Genomic DNA, 16,487 nt, shown 5'->3' with positions numbered 1-16,487 from the left:
CAACCCAACTTGAGTAAAGGTTATGTAAAAAAGTGTGCGTGGCCAAGAGATTGAATTAGAGCCGGTGTTTGGGATTCGAGTCTTTTTATTTATCTCTTGGTCTGCTAGAATCTAGGGCTTGACTTGGATACAATTTTTTTTTTTATATAATCCTCTGAGCTTCTTATTCCCGGATCGACCGCGAAATCCTTGGGCAGTGAATGGGTGAGAGTGTGGGTGAGCTCAAAATGACACACACACACACACACACACACACACACACACACACACACATATTCTCGCACAATGTGTGGGGCAATTTGAAGAGTCATGATAAAGTGTTGGTGAGTATTGGTACGTAGTGGTGGTTGGTGGTGGCGTATGGACTGGGCTGGTAGGTCATGTAGGTAGGACAGTAGGTAGTTAGGTAGGTAGGTCAGAGTCGTATGGAGATCAATGTCACAGGGGATGTGAATTTATCAATAACAAATGCTTGAAATTACTTGAAAATAGAGACAGGGAAACGACTTGTGAAAATCAAGTACTAAGTTTTACTTTATGCCAGCTTACTTCGCCGATTCTCTAAGGACGAGAACTTATAAACTTTCTCAACAGTACACAGCACCAATTACTCGCGAATACTGTCTGTTAGTACTGTTAGCCTCTTGAGAAAGCGACTCCACCCCTGACAATCAATAACTAATGCTAATAATAATAGACAGGTTCTTGCTGGTGCTTAACTCCTGGCTGGCACAACAGATTTAAATTTGATACAAATGAACTGGCCTAAGTACCAGTTATGAATAATGTAAGGAGTTTGTGCAAACAAGGAGTGAAAACTAAAATAAGCTTAATGTGGAGAAATAAAACACGGGTCCAATTACATTAAGCTCAAAGAAAAGAACTATAAATTTATTAATTACAATAAAATGAACTTACGTTACATGAATCTCAAAAATTAATTCAAAAGTGGAATTCACGGTCACTAGGGGACTCATGAATTCAAATAACAAGGAGAATACACTCACTTGCTCATTCAAAAGCAAATCAAACTTAAGGCTTAAAAAAAACGAACAGAAACATTGGTCAGTGGAGGGGAGCCGAACAAATGACTGGGCGCCTGTGATGAAAATCAAATGCTATAATTCACTGCAAGTCTACTTCGCCAATTCACCGTCTAGGTGGGTATTCATGAATTTGCTGTACAATGGAGGCACTGCTCTATGCTGGGCACAAACGATCCTATCCTTGAGGCGACTCAAAGCCGACTGAGTTCAAACTGCGAAAGGGGGCAAGAGATGGCAATGTTCGCCAGAAGTAGGCATGGCTTAACTTCAAAGGTGAACGGAAAGAGGGTGAACGATATAAAAATACAATAAATCACTCAGTGAATGCACTAATGTCGTGGATAACAATGGTCACTTGTGAAACAGTGACAAATGTTCTGAAAACCATCCCAATCGAAGTGAATACGAGGAAGGTTGGACTGAGTGATGCCCAGTGGAGTTCCACAAGAGTTCGTGGTTTTCTCACCAAGTACAATGTCACGAATTTGTATGAATACACTCACGCGAGTTCGTGACATTACGCCCCAACAAAATCAAATTTTTCTTTAGAACAATTTTAGGATATACATACATATATATCCTAACTCAGTCACACAAGATTCACACTGTGGTGTGTACTATCCTGCTACAGGAGAAAATCACAATCACCCATGAGCGTAAAAACCTCGTATTTACGTTACTAGAAGCAAGCTTGAGGAAAATACTCCATGACTACAGTGAAGAATCCTGTACTCAGGTCAAACTGAGTGAAAAGGTCGCTATATTTACATTAACAACAAATTGTTACGTAGCGTGATGTATGTAATACACGGTGTAATTGTGACAGTTGTAGTGTAACTGTACCTTTGTGTAAAATGATATAGTACAGATCAATAGTAAATAGAGACGACGAGGAAGAAGAGAAGAGGCGGCAGCATGCGGCAGAGATATAAGCTGATCTGCAGGACAAAATTGCTACACCCACCGGCTGCACCTGTGAAAGCAATCAAGGTGGAGCATCAAAAGTGTCAGTGCAACAAAAAGTTTTTATTAAGTAACTATTTATCTCTCTACCTAATAGTCAGTACTTATGTTACAAAAAGAAAGCCCTAGCCGAAAATTTTAAGTGATAGCCAAGCTTTGTACATTCGAGGTCGCCATTATTTTCTTATTGGATACATTTTTAACCAGGAAACGTACCCCAGGACAGAATCTGAAAGGACCCTTATAGTTTACTAGTTAAACCTACATTATATTTAATCAGGAAACGTGGTCCAAAACCGGAATTTCATAGGACCCTTATAGTTTTCTGGTTAAATCCACATTATTATTAACCAGGAAACGTGATCCCAGGACAGAATCTCAAAGGAGACCCTAATAGTTTACTGGTTAAACCTAACTCTGCACTTACGATTCATATTGGAAAGCTGAGAATCCCTACGCAATCTTGGGCAGGTTACATTTTAACACCCACCGTGGGTGTGAACACTCATGTGGATAATGTGCATTCTCCGGGAATCCTCAGAGAGGCCCACAGCTCGAGACACGACAAGGTAATTCAAACACAGCCTCGGATTGCCCATACGGGGGTCTCGAACTTCCCCCTTAACCTACGACACATATGTATGTACTGTACAGGCCCTGGACATATTGTGTCCTGTGGGACAAACGGGAAAAACATCAAGTCTGCGCCCATGTTACCACTGCCCTGTCTCTCAACTGACTCTGAGATTATGGGTGTGGATTCAAACGGCACAGGAAGGACATGTCCCTGATTGGTGGTACATTGACACACATTGCAGGAACACACAAAGCTATCTATTTTTTGTCCCATTCCTGGCCAGAAGAGGTCAGCACGGATATGGCTTTGGGTTTTCCTTTTGCCAATGTGACCTCCTGAGGCTGAACAATGACCCGATTCTAACACTGCTTGGTGACAGTGGGAATGACAAACTGCAGTCGAACTTCGCCCTGGAGTTTTTGTGACTCATTGTACAGCAGTCATTTTTTACAAGGAACCTGGCTTGACCTCCCCGTGAATACTTAATCACTCTACCCTTTTGTTTCTTCTGCACGGCAGGAAGTGTTGGGTCAGACTATTGTTCTTCGACAAGATCATGACTACTAATCAGATCTTGTGATGTAATGGTCACAGGGGTGACACAGTCCGGAGCCTTGGCCATGGCTGGTGTTACTGCAGCCAAAGTCTGAGTAGCATCATCTACGGTGTAATAATACTTGGCACCTGATATGTTGCCTATTATTAGGTCAAACAAAGGTTATGGCATGACAACTGCGAGTGTCGTGCCAGTGTAAAATAGAGATACCACCTGGATACGTGCCTCAGTGAACAATCACACTGATCCATCACTAAGCTGAGCTTGGATCTGTCGACCTGTGTACTCCTCAGGCCGAACTAGACTCTGCCTGACAGAGCAACCTCAGGAACCATTGTCTCTCAGGACCTTTACAGGAACGCCTCCCACAAACCCTGGCTGAACAAGGAAGGCACTGTTACCTGTGGGAGGGCCTGTGGAGGAAGCAGCCAGCTGCTGATGAGGCTGCTGAATGAATGATGCAGCAAACTTCGTGCCCTGTGAACTAGATACGTGAGGGGTCATGCACACCATCTGAGGAGTTTAAGCACTGACCACCTGTGATGGAGAGTTCATTGTTGCTGGAGGACTAATGAACAGTGGAGAAGTACCTGTACTGGTTGGGTTGGCACCACTGTGCAGTTGTTGTGGAATGAAGGCTGCATTTGCATCCTGCCTACGATATACTGAAGTCGATTGTCCTGACTAAGGGTTACGTGGTTTGTCCTTGCACTGCTGCTGCTTGAAATGCCGGTACTGCTGCTGGTTAGGGTTTTGCTTGTCATACCGGTTCCACTCAGGTTTCTGGGTATTTTGCCCCTGGTCCTTCTTCTGCGGTTTGTTTGGACCTTGGCCATTATTCTGAGAATGGCCTTAATGCTGGGGTTCAGTCTGAGTAAGTTTTCCAGACTTGTCAGCTTTCCTGTTCCAGGTATGTTGCTTACGAATTTGATACCCGTATGCAGTGAAGAATGCATCAGCCTTCTCCACCATTTGGCTGGCATCCCTTACCTGGCAGATCTTAAGCTGAGCCATAAGCTCAGCAGGCCACGACTTTTCTAGATGCATGCGCAGCATCAGGTCAATTATCTACTCTCACATGTGTGGGGTTTCATCTTTCTCCATGCACTCATCTAAGTAAGCAGTAAGTCGATCAAGAAACTGAACAGCAGTCTCCTTTTCTTGCAGACGCACCCTCATAAACTGACTCCCGGCTTCGTCAACTGTGAGACTGTACGCTTTGATGAGTGCAGCCTTCATCATCTCATACCTGAGATTGTATCCACGAATTCTGTGGAGAATATCGAGGGCAGGGTCCTGAAACAAGCTAAGAAACTGGAGCCACTTAGCTACTCATCCAGCTGGTACAGCTGCGCCATGTCTTTAAAACAAACTATGAATTGCTCAATTTGCTCGCCTTACTTGTATGAAGGAAGCTTGAGGCGTGGGGGTTGCCAGAACATGTGCAGGGAGAGCGCTCATGGAGCCTGGGTTAGCTGCACCAGATGTGTCTGAAGCCAAGGAGTCTTGCCTGAGCTTCAGCATCTCAAATTCATGTTTCTCACATGCCTCGCGCTCGGCACATTCGTGTTCACGTTGTTCTCGCTCATGATCACGTTCTCACTCGCGTTATTCTCGCTCGTATTCACGTTCTCTCTGAAGTTCCTCGTGTTGTTCTCGCTCATGTTCGTGTTGAATTCTACGCTCTTGACGGGCATCACTCTAACGCTGCTATTCAAAAGTGAACCGTGACAGCACACAATCTCTAATTTCCTTGGGGTCGGTAAGGCTCATATTTTTGGCTTCCTGTACATATATATTAGTGGTAATGAAGCTAACTCAGCTAAGGCTGAGTGGATTAAAGACTCAGTACTGACTGCTATTTTGCAGAGAAATACTAATGATAGAAAGTAAAGAATATAGGCACAGATCGGTGGTGACCAGTTTTATCTAGTTAAACTTGTAAAGAAAATAGGAAAAAATGAAACTGACTGGGAAAACTATTACGTGAAACTAATAGAGATGAATCAATAACCACCAGTAAGATAGTGCCTATAGACTTTAATGATAACAAATTCCTAGGTTTGAGTGAGTATTATCTCGTTAATAACTTTAGAGCTAGGGGTTAATATCATGGTGAGGTCACCAGATGTCACGGGGGGATGTGAATTTATCAGTTAGAAATGCTTTATAATACTGGAAAATAGAGACAAGGAATCGACTTGTGAAAAGCAATAGTTAGTTTTACTTTATACCGGCTTACTTCGCCGATTCTCTATGGACGAGAATTTATAAACTTTCTCAAGAGTACACAGCAGAGACAAATTACTCACGAGTGCTGTCTGTTAATACTGTTAGCCTCTCGAGAAAGTGATTGCATCCCTGACAATCAATAACTAATGCTAATAATAATAGACAGGTTCTTGCCGGTGTGTAACTCCTGGCTGGCACAACAGATTTAAATTTGATACCAAAGAACAGGCCTAAGTAACAGTTATGAATAATGTAAGGAGTCTGTGGAAACTAGGAGTGACAACTAAAATAAGCTTAATGTAGAGAAATAAAACACGGGTCTAATTATATTAAGCTCAAGGAAAAGAACTGTAAATTTATTGATTACAATACAATAAATTTACGTTATATGAATATCAAAAATGAATTCAAAAGGGGAATTAGTGGTCAATAGCAGAATCATGAATTCAAATAACAAGGAGAATACACTCACTCGCTGATTCAAAAGCTAATCAAACTTAAGCCAAAATAAAAAAAAGCACAGAAGCACTGGTCAGTGGAGGGGAGCCGAACAAATGACTGGGGGCCTGTGATGAATATCAAACACTGCAATTCGCTGCAAGCCCGCTTCGCCAATCCACCATCTAGGTGGGGATTAAGGAATTAGCTGTACAATGGAGGTTCTGCTCAACACTGCCCACAAACGGTCTTATCCATGAAGAGACTCAAAACTGACTGAGTTCAAACTGCTAAAGGGGGCAAGAGATGGTAGTGTTCGCCGGAAGTAGGCGTGGCTTAACTTCAACGGTCAACAGAAAGAGGGCGAACAATATAAAAATACAATAAATCACTCAGTGAACACACAAATGTCTTGGATAACAATTGTCACTTGTGAAACAGTGACAAATGATCTGACAACCATCCCGATCGGAGTGAATACGAGGACGGTTGAACTGAGTGATGCCCAGTGGGAGTTCCACAAGAGTTTGTGGCTTTCTCACCAAGTACAATGTCACGAATTTGTATGAATACACTCACGCGAATTCGTGACATTTCGCCCCATCAAAATCAAATTTTTCTTCAGAAAATTTTACGATATACATACATGTAAATCCTAACTCAGTTATACAAGATTAACACTGTGGTGTGTGTACTATCCTGCTACAGGAGAAAATCACATTGCCCATGAGCATAAAAACCTTGTAATTATGATACTAGAAGCAACCTTGAGGAAAAAACTACATGATGACAGTGAAAAACCCTGTACTCAGGTCAAACTGAGTGAAAAGTTTGCTACATTTACATTAACATCTAATTGTTATGTAGCGTGATGTATGTAATACACGGTGTAATTGTGACAGTTGTAGTGTAACTGTACCTATGTGTATAATGACATAATACAAATTAATAGTAAATAGAGACGACGAGGAAGAAGAGAAGAGGCGGCAGCATGCGGCAGAGATATAAGCTGATCTGCAGGACAAAATTGCTACACCCACCAGCTGCACCTGCGAAAGCAATCAAGGTGGATCATCAAAAGTGTCAGTGCGACAAACAGTTTTTATTAAATAACAATTTCTCTCTCTACCTACTAGTCAGTACTTATGTTACAAAAGGAACGCCCTAGCCGATAATTTTAAGCGATAGCCAAGCTTTGTACATTCGAGGTCGCCATTAGTTTCTTAACCCCCCCCATCCTGATGTTTTCTGGGCAGTGGTACGCCACAGTCTCGACATTTTTGGACTTTATTTTTTTGGGCTCAAACACTCACTTTTGGTGAGAAACATCGAAAATCCATAGAGAAATCGCTCACCTGAGGTCTAAAATACTCGATACAGGTAGGAGTACCTCTTTACCTTACAGGTTTTCTATCAGGCTGACTGCAAAGAAAACGAGTTCTATGGGAGGATAACTATTCCACACCACTCATAAAAGGTATTTATTTATTTATTTGGTACGAATTTATATGTAGTACGAGAGTATATTGGTTTTCAAACGGTAATATAGGCATTATAAGCATTGTTTCACTCACTAACTCATCACCATTCCTGACCTTTCTTTGCCACATTACCTGATCATCATTTCTGACTGTTCCTTTCTCTAATGTTTGTCCTCCACATTGTCATCAATAAGGGAATCACTCTGGCCCTGAATTTCGTACCATGGCATGACATGGCTTTACTGGCCAGGTCACTGACAACAGGTGAATTGCTGAAAAAAGGGCATGCAGGGGGGGGAGGAGGTCATGCTGGGTAAGGCATTGTCCCTGCCTGGCATCTTGTAGAGGAAGGTGTCCCGTGTGTACGTGCCAAAAATCACTCGCGAAAATTGAAAATTGTGCAAATTAAATTGAAAATTGTGCAAATTAGGGACCTTGCAATGTTGCTGCGTTAATTTACGTCTCCGGGATATGAGTGCACATCATGTGAGGACGTGAATTCACGTCTCTGGGACAGGGGGGATTAATGGATACATTATTAACCAGGAAACGAAGTCCCAGGACAGAATCTCAAAGGACCCTTATAGTTTACTGGTTAATCCTACATTATTATTAACCCTTTAACCGCGGGTGTCATTCCAGAATGACGTTGCAAAAACTGAACCAAACCGCGGGTGTCATTCTCGAATGTTTGTGAATATTTTGAATACCCCGCGCTTTTTCCGTACGCCAATTGTTTCAAGGGAGAGTAGCTATTAAGTTCTTTCACTCCAGCCGACCCCCACCTCCCTCTTCCCTCCCCTGGGGCCCCACCTCCCACCCCTTGGGCCCCCACCCCACCCCGGACCAAACACGCATCAGTATCTGTCCAGCTGTGTGAGTGACAACACTGCTGATGTGATAGTGAAGTGCAGGCAATTACAGTGCCTTTTACCTGCCTTAGTGAACACAGAGTGGGTGTTTATCGTATGTGCAGTGTTCATATATGTTTATAGTATTATTATCAGAATGAGGTTGGCATTTGGTAATGGTGTGTGAGCGAAAAATAGTGATTACAACACCGCTGATGTGGCAGTGAAGTGCGGGCAATTACAGTGCCTTTTACCTGCCTCAGTGAGCGCAGAGTGGGTGTTTATCGTATGTGCAGTGTTCATATATGTTTATAGTATTATTATCAGAATGAGGTTGGCATTTGGTAATGGTGTGTGAGCGAAAAATAGTGATTACAACACCGCTGATGTGGCAGTGAAGTGCGGGTAATTACAGTGCCTTTTCCCTGCCTCAGTGAACACAGAGTGGGTGTTTATCGTATGTGCAGTGTTCAAATATGTTTATAGTATTATTATCAGAATGAGGTTGGCATTTGGTAATGGTGTATGAGCGAAGGTAATGGTGTGTGAGCGAAAAATAGTGATTTTACACCCCTCACTTCTAACGGCACTGCCCGTCCTGTGAAAGTCAACAAAGTCATGAAACCTACATCAATGGAAAGCTGAAGGTTAGTACTTTCTAATGGTACCTTATTTTTTTCTCTAGCTTTATTCTGTGCAGAGTTATTAAGGTTTAAAGGTTTGTTTAAATTTGGCTGAAACCCCCGCGGGAGAGGACAGTCAGACCAAAACAATGCCCGCGGTTAAAGGGTTAATCAGGAAACTTGGTCCCAGGACAGAATTGCATAGGACCCTTATAGTTTTCTGGTAAAACCTACATTATTATTAACCAGGAAACGTGGTCTCAGGACAGAATCTCAAACGACCCTTATAGTTTACTGGTAAAACCTAACTCTACTCTTACGATTATAACTGGCAAGCTGAGAATCCCTACATAATCTCGGGCAGGTCACATTTTAACACCCACCGTGGGTGTGAACACTCATGTGGATAATGTACATTCTCCAGGAACCCTCAAAGAGGACCACAGCTCGAGACACCACAGGATAATTCAAACAGCCTCGGACTGTCCTTCCGGGGGTCTCGAACTTCCCCCTTAACTTACGACACATATGTATGTACAGGCCCTTGACATAATGTGTCCTGTGGGACCAACAGGCAAGACATCAAGTCTGCACCCACATTACCACTGCCCTGTCTCACAACTTACTCTGAGTTTATGAGTGTGGTTTCAAATGGCACAGGAAGGACATGACCCTAACTGGTGGTACGTTGACACACATTGCAGGAACACAGAAAGCAATCTATTTCATGTTTCATTCCTGGACAGGAAAAGTCAGCACGGATACTGCCCTGGGTTTTCCTTTTGCCAATGTGACCTCCTGAGGATGAACAATGATCCCATTCTAACACTGCTTGGCGATACTTAGCGGGAACGACAAACTGCAGTCAAACCTCGTCCTAGGGTGTTTGTGATTCATGCTACAGCCGTCCTGTACCGCGGGGTGTCACTTTCGTGACGCTCCGGCGCAATGGATCATACCGCGGGGCGTCACTTTTGTAATTCTGTGTTATTTTGAATTATCTCGGGCTTTCAAGTGGTGGCTTGTATCATCTATCAGTACTGCCAATGTCCAACATTAGTCAGCACTCCAAATCCCATCTATACTCCCATCCATTGTTGACATTTTAGCCATTTTCCCCCGTTCCTGACTCCCCTTCCTACCTCCCCTCCATTACACTGTCCTCTCACCTCCCTGGCCGCGCTGCGCTAAGCAAATCTCTCCCGGATTTTTCCACAGATTTCATCCATTGAAATAAGCCCTATGCCCTATACTTATACAAAATAATATATACCAAAAAAAAAAATAAGGTAAGTGATAGTGGTATACACCAGGAATTGGCTAATTATCACCTGACAACACCTCACATGGATTCATTCGCTACATTACCAGGTAATTTTCCCTTTGAATTATGCCTTGTAATCTATTTCTGTAATAAAATTATATAATAGAAAGGAAGGAAGAAGACTAAGTGATATTTACATTCACCTGGAACTACCTATTTCTTTATGTATTGCCGAGATTTTCTACCAATAATTTATTAGCATGTAAGTTAGCAGCTGTCAGCCCCATTGTCACTGTCAACCCTTGCCTTCTCAGATAAACCATGCCATTTAATTCCTTGTCCTCCTCTGTGGTCAAAGCATGTCCCACTCGTGCCCGCCATTTCTGCCGCTTCTGCGCCCATTGCAAAGGGCCCTGTGACCTCTACACCCAGAAAAACTCGTGGGGGAAGCAGGAAAGGACGAAGTGACTCTGCAGTAGAACGTGAACTAGCCGAATTATCAATGGTGATGATGGATAGTGACTTTGACCCTTCGGGGAATTCATGTGATGAGCCCGGTGAGGAAATCATGCCAGAAACTACTAGTACGAGTGCTTCAGTGTCCCAAGTTATCCCTAGCTGCAAGGGAAAGGAGCCGTTAGTGCAACAAGGGAAGGAATTTGGGAAAGGAATGAAAAGGCGGCAGGTTAGCCCCGGAACAATGGCCCCGCATGACCCAGCCCACCATGAGTCCCGAGTTGATTCACCTCCCCGTTCACCAAGCCCCACTTCACTCATTTCTTCCTCTTCTTCTGCTGAATTCTCTCTGGAGTCTTCGTCGTCGGAGTCACCACCAGCATCAACAGTGAAGGCAGGCTGTAGAGGAAGAGGTAAATCCCTGACCCGTAAAAGTAGAGTTGCTAGTAGAGTAAGGGCTGCTAGTGCTGTACAGCAACCCAGGGTCAGTGCGAGTGACCTTGAACCTGATAAATCTGCCTCACAGCCACCCTCCACCCTCACCCACCATACACCGCCACAACAGGGAATCCTGGACGCTTTCGCGTGGACAGAAGGGTCCGATTTTGTCCCTGAACATCTACATTTTGATGAGAGTTCCTCAGGAGTACAGCCTGCCTTCACTCTTGACGAGGATGCTGAGTGTGTGGACTTCCTTTTGGCCTTCCTCGATGACGAAGTCATGCAGCACATATGTGATGAGACCAACAGGTATGAATCACAACGTGCTGCAAGTGGTACAGGTGCAGCCAAGATGCAACAGTGGTCCATGCTGGGAGTGCAGGAGCTGTATGTGTTCTTCGCCCTCATGCTTCTCATGCCACACTCAAAGATGCATGAGTTGGAAGAATACTGGTCCATGGACCCCTTACTACCCTCACCCACCTTCAATAAGTACATGGCCAGAGATCGCTTCCGGAACATCATGGGAAACCTACACTTTGCCGACAATGATGTACCTTTCCAAACCGACCCACTCTGGAAGATCCGGGAGATTCTGAAAAGAATGAAGGATAAGTTTATGACATTCTTCCAACCCTTTCAGAAGGTTGTCATTGACGTATCCTTGGTTTTGTTCAGAGGACGTCTTAGGTTTGTGCAGTACATACCAAGCAAACGCCATCGCTTTGGAATCAAGTTCTTTGTACTGTGTGACTGTAAGACGGGGTACATCCTTGACTTCGTCATTTATTCAGCCAGCACTGTCAGTCTTGATAAAACACACCCCCTTGGCTTCTCAGGCTGTGTAGTGAAAGTGCTGCTTGAAAGGTATTTTGGTGGGAATCATGTGCTGTATACAGACAACTATTATACAGCACCGAAACTTGCCAAATACCTTTCAGAGCACGGCATCGGCTCCTGCGGCACTGTGAAGAGTAATCGTGCCCACTTCCCTAAATTCCCAGAGGCAGGAACCTCGTAGCGAGGAGACGTGCACCTACGCAAATCTGAGAAGATCCTGGCAATACGGTGGCATGACAAGAGGGTCGTGCACATGCTCACCACCGTGCATAAGGGGGAAATGACAGACAGTGGGAAGGTCGACCGTTGGACAGGCGAACCTGTGAGGAAACCTGATGCTGTGCTAGACTACAATATCAACATGCAGCTGGTGGACAAGTCCGACATGATGATTGGAGAGATCGACTGCCTCAGGAAGAATACTAGGTGGTACAGGAAAGTTTTTCTGCATCTCATAGACATGACGATGCTGAACGCCTTCATCCTGTACAAGTTGAAGGTCAAGCCACCCAAGTCCTTCTCCCTGAGGTTGTTCGCCAGGACTTGTGTTCAGCAGCTGCTGGAAAGATATGGTAGGGTGACAGCAGCAACTCCAAGGCGCCATCCAGTAACACTTTCCGACAGACTTGAGCAGAGGGCATACATGGATCGGCACAGACTGGTGCAAATACCTGCCACAGGCAAGAGGAAGGCTGCGATCCGCAGGTGCCAGGTGTGTGCACATACCACCCGATGCACACCTGAGCACAAACGCACCTCTTGGCAGTGTGCTGAGTGCCAGGTTCCCCTCTGTGTTACCTGCTTCTTTGATTACCACAGCCAGAAGCAGTTCTAAAAGTGCAAGTGGGAAAGGAAAATAATGTGTAAATAATGTATAAATAGCAAGTGAAAGCAATGGATGTACAGTACATATGATTGAACAGTGTGATATAGTTTTATGTTACTGAAAGTGACAGAGAATAACATAGTGTAAGTAAAATAGAAGTGTAAATATTGAAAATACAATAGAAAATGTAAATAGAAATGTAAGTAATTAGTAATATAAGAATATGAGTACAAATACTTGATGTTATAACAGTGAAAGTGAATCCGTGGCTCTCTACGTATTTTAATGAATGAAAAATTGAATGACTTCAGTGACAATAAACTAATACTACTGAAGGAAACTTATGGATAAAGACTCCAGATATATATACGTGTTATATAGTAATAGAAATATAAAGTGTGAGGGGTTTTATGAATAATAAATGACAGAATACCAACAGCGAACTAGCGCAAGAGGGAAGGTCATATGCGCTCGTAATTTTCATTGCTTTGACAGTGGTCTTTTTTTGGAGTATGGATCCCAAACGACTTGATAATCATAGAGTAGTGTTTACAGTGACAATATCTGGCTGTGGTAATCATATTACGGGTTGTCGGGAAGTGTAAAGTGGAGACTTCATTACCCAAATTCAGAGGTCTCCACAAGTCTTACGGTAATCGACGAAGGCTCAAGAAACATCCCAGGAGAAAGCTGAAGGTATGTGCCATAGGCAAATTTAATTTTAATATTCTAGGACTAATAATTGATTTTTGGTAAATATTTTTTGAGAGTCTGTCGGAGCCCGAATAACCCCGTGGGACACGCAAAACATTGGGAAACATGCCCGCGGTGTAAGGATTAAGAAGAAACCTGGTTTGACCTCCCCATGAATACTTGATCACTCTACCCTTCTGTTTCTTCTAAGATGCAGCAAGTGTTGGGTCAGACTGTTGTTCTTCAACAACATCATGACTACTAATCAGATCTTGCGGCGATGCAATGGTCACAGGGGTGACACAATTCGGAGCCTTGGCCATGGCTCGTGCTACTGCGGCCAAAGTCTGAGTAGCGTCATCTATGGTGCAATTATCCTTGGCACCTGATATTTTGCCTATTATTATGTCAAACAAAGGTTCTGGCATGACAACTTTAGGTGTCGTATCAGTGTAAAATGGAGATGCCACCTGGATACGTGCCCCAGGGAACAATCTCTCTGATCCCTCAATAAACTGACCTTGGATCTGTCGACCTGTGTATTCCTAAGGCCGAAGTAGACTCTGCCTGACAGAGCAATGTGAGGAACCATTGTCTCTCAGGACCTTTACTGGAACGCCTCCAACAAACCCTGGCTGAACAAGGAAGGCACTGTTACATGTGGGAGGGCCTGTGGAGGAAGTAGCCAGCCACTATTGAGGCTGCTGAATGAATGATGAGGCAAACATGGTGCCCTGAGAACTAGATACCTGAGGAGCTGTACTCACCATCTGAGGAGTTGGAGCATTGACCACCTGTGATGGAGAGTTCATTGTCGCTGGGGGACTAGTGAACTGTGGAGAAGTACCTGTACTGGTTGGGTTGGCACCACTGTGCAGTTGTTGTGGAATGAAGGCTGCATTTGCATCCTGCCTCCGATACACTAAAGTTGATTGTCCTGAGTGAGGGTTACGTGGTTTGTCCTTGCTCTGCTGCTGCTTGAAATACAGGTACTGCTGCTGGTTAAGGTTCTGCTTGTCATACTGCTTCCACTTAGGTTTCTGGGTATTATGTCCCTGGTCCTTCTTCTGGTTTGTTTGGACCTTGGCCATATTTCTGAGAATGGACTTGATGCTGGGGTTCAGTCTGAGATGATTTCCCAGACTTGTCAGCTTTCCTGTTCCAGGTGTGTTGCTTACGAGTTTGATACCCTTATGCAGTGAAGAATGCATCAGCCTTCTCCACCATTTGGCTGGCATCCCTTACCTGGCAGATCTTAAGGTAAGCCATAAGATCAGCAGGCCACGACTTTTCTAGCTGCATGTGCAGCATAAGGTCAATTATCCCCTCTCGTTTGGGAGGGGTTTCATCTTTCTCCATCCACTTATCTAAGTAAGCAGTAAGTCGATCAAGAAACTGAACGCAATCTCCTATTTTTGCAAATGTGCCCTCATTAACTGACTCTTGGCGTCTCCAACTGTGAGAATGTACATTTTGGTGAGTGCGGCCATCATATTCTTATATGTGAGATTGTCTCCACGAATTCTGTGGAGAATATCAAGGGCAGGGCCCTCAAAAAAGCTAAAAAACTGGAGCCGCTTAGCTGCCTCATCCAACTGGTGCAGCTGCACTATGTCTTTGAAACAAGCATTGAATGGCTCAATTCGCTTGCCTTCCTTGTATGAAGGAAGCTTGAAGCGTGGGGTAGCCAGAACATGTGCAGGGAGAGCTCTCGTGGAGCTTGGGTTAGCTGCACCAGATGTGTCTGAAGCCAGGGAGTCTTGCTTGAGCTTCAGCATCTCAAGTTAATGTTTCTCACCTGCCTCGTGCTCGACACGTTTGTGTTCATGTTGTTCTCGCTTGTATTTGTGCTCTCTTTCAGGTTGTTCTTGCTCGTATTTGTGCTCTCTCTCACATTGTTCTCGCTTGTATTTGCACTCTCTATCACGTTGTTCTCGCTCGTATTCACGTTCTCTCTTGCATTCCTTGCGTTGTTCTCGCTCATGTTCATGTTTAATTCTACGCTTTTCATGGGCATCACTCTAATGCTGCTGTTAAAAAGTGAACCGTCACAGCACATAATCTCTGATTTCCTTGGGGTCGGTAAGCCTCATATTTTTGGCTTCCTGTACATATATATTAGTGGTCATGATGCTAACTCATCAAAGGCTGAGTGGACTAAAGACTCAGTACTGACTGCTATTTTGCAGAGAAATACTAATAATCAAAAGTGAAGAATATAGGCACAGGTTGGTGGTGACCAGTTTTATCTAGATAACCCGCCCCATCCCGTCAACGTATGGGTACGTTGCAACGATTTGCATTTGCCAGTCCCGGCGACGTACCAGTACGTCGTGCAATTGCAAGGTCCCTAATTTGCACAATTTTCAATTTTCGCGCGTGATTTTTCGTATGTATACACGGGACACCTTCCTCTATTCCTCTACAAGATACCAAGCAGGGACAATGCCTTACACCACATAACCTCCCCCCTCCCTCCCTCACGCCATTGTCTTGGCAAAGGACCTGTTACCAGTGACCTGGCTAGTAAAGATATTCAGGGCTAGAGTGATTCCCCAATCGACGACAATGTGGAGGACAATGTTTACATAGCATTAGAAGAAGAAACAGCCAGAAATAATGATCAGGTAATGTGGCAAAAAAAAAGGTCAGGTATGGTGATTAGTTAGTGAGTGAAACAATGCTTATAATGCCTTTATTACTGCTTGAAAACCAATATACTCTCATACTACCTATACATTCGTACCAAGTAAATAAATAAATACTGTTTATGAGTGGATAAAATAGTTGCTCTCCCATAGAACTTGTTTTCTTTGGTGCCAGCATGTTAGAAAACCCAGTCAGGTAAGGAGGAACTCCTACCTGGATTGGGTACTTTAAACCTCAGGTGAGTGATTTCTCTATGAATTTTCGATGTTTCTCACCAAAAGCGAAGGTTTTAGCCAAAAAAAAAAAAAATCGAAAATACCTCGGGACTGGGGGATGTCGGAGGTGCAGAAAACCTCGGGACGTGACGGGTTAAGCTGGTAAAGAAAATAAGAAAAAAAATGCAGTTGACTGGGAATACTATTACTTAAAATTAATAGGGATGAATCAATAACCACCAGTAAGATAGTGCCTACAGACTTTAATGATAACAATCTCCTAGGTGTGAGTGAGTGAGTATTATCTCGTTAATAACTTTAAAGATAGGAGTTAAT

The 16,487-nt window shown here is 43.7% G+C and overlaps 1 protein-coding gene across 1 annotated transcript in view; it reads left to right on the top strand.

Annotated features, from left to right (window-relative positions):
- Nucleotides 1–16,487, top strand: part of LOC145398005 (putative glutamate receptor) — a 414,474-nt gene that overhangs the window by 37,147 nt on the left and 360,840 nt on the right. The window lies entirely within an intron of this gene.

The sequence above is a fragment of the Coenobita brevimanus genome, chromosome 44 (genome assembly GCF_032717465.1).
Source record: "Coenobita brevimanus isolate Jiangsu-jjx chromosome 44, ASM3271746v2, whole genome shotgun sequence".
NCBI lineage: Eukaryota > Metazoa > Arthropoda > Malacostraca > Decapoda > Coenobitidae > Coenobita > Coenobita brevimanus.
This window is presented reverse-complemented; position numbering and strand designations above follow the sequence as displayed.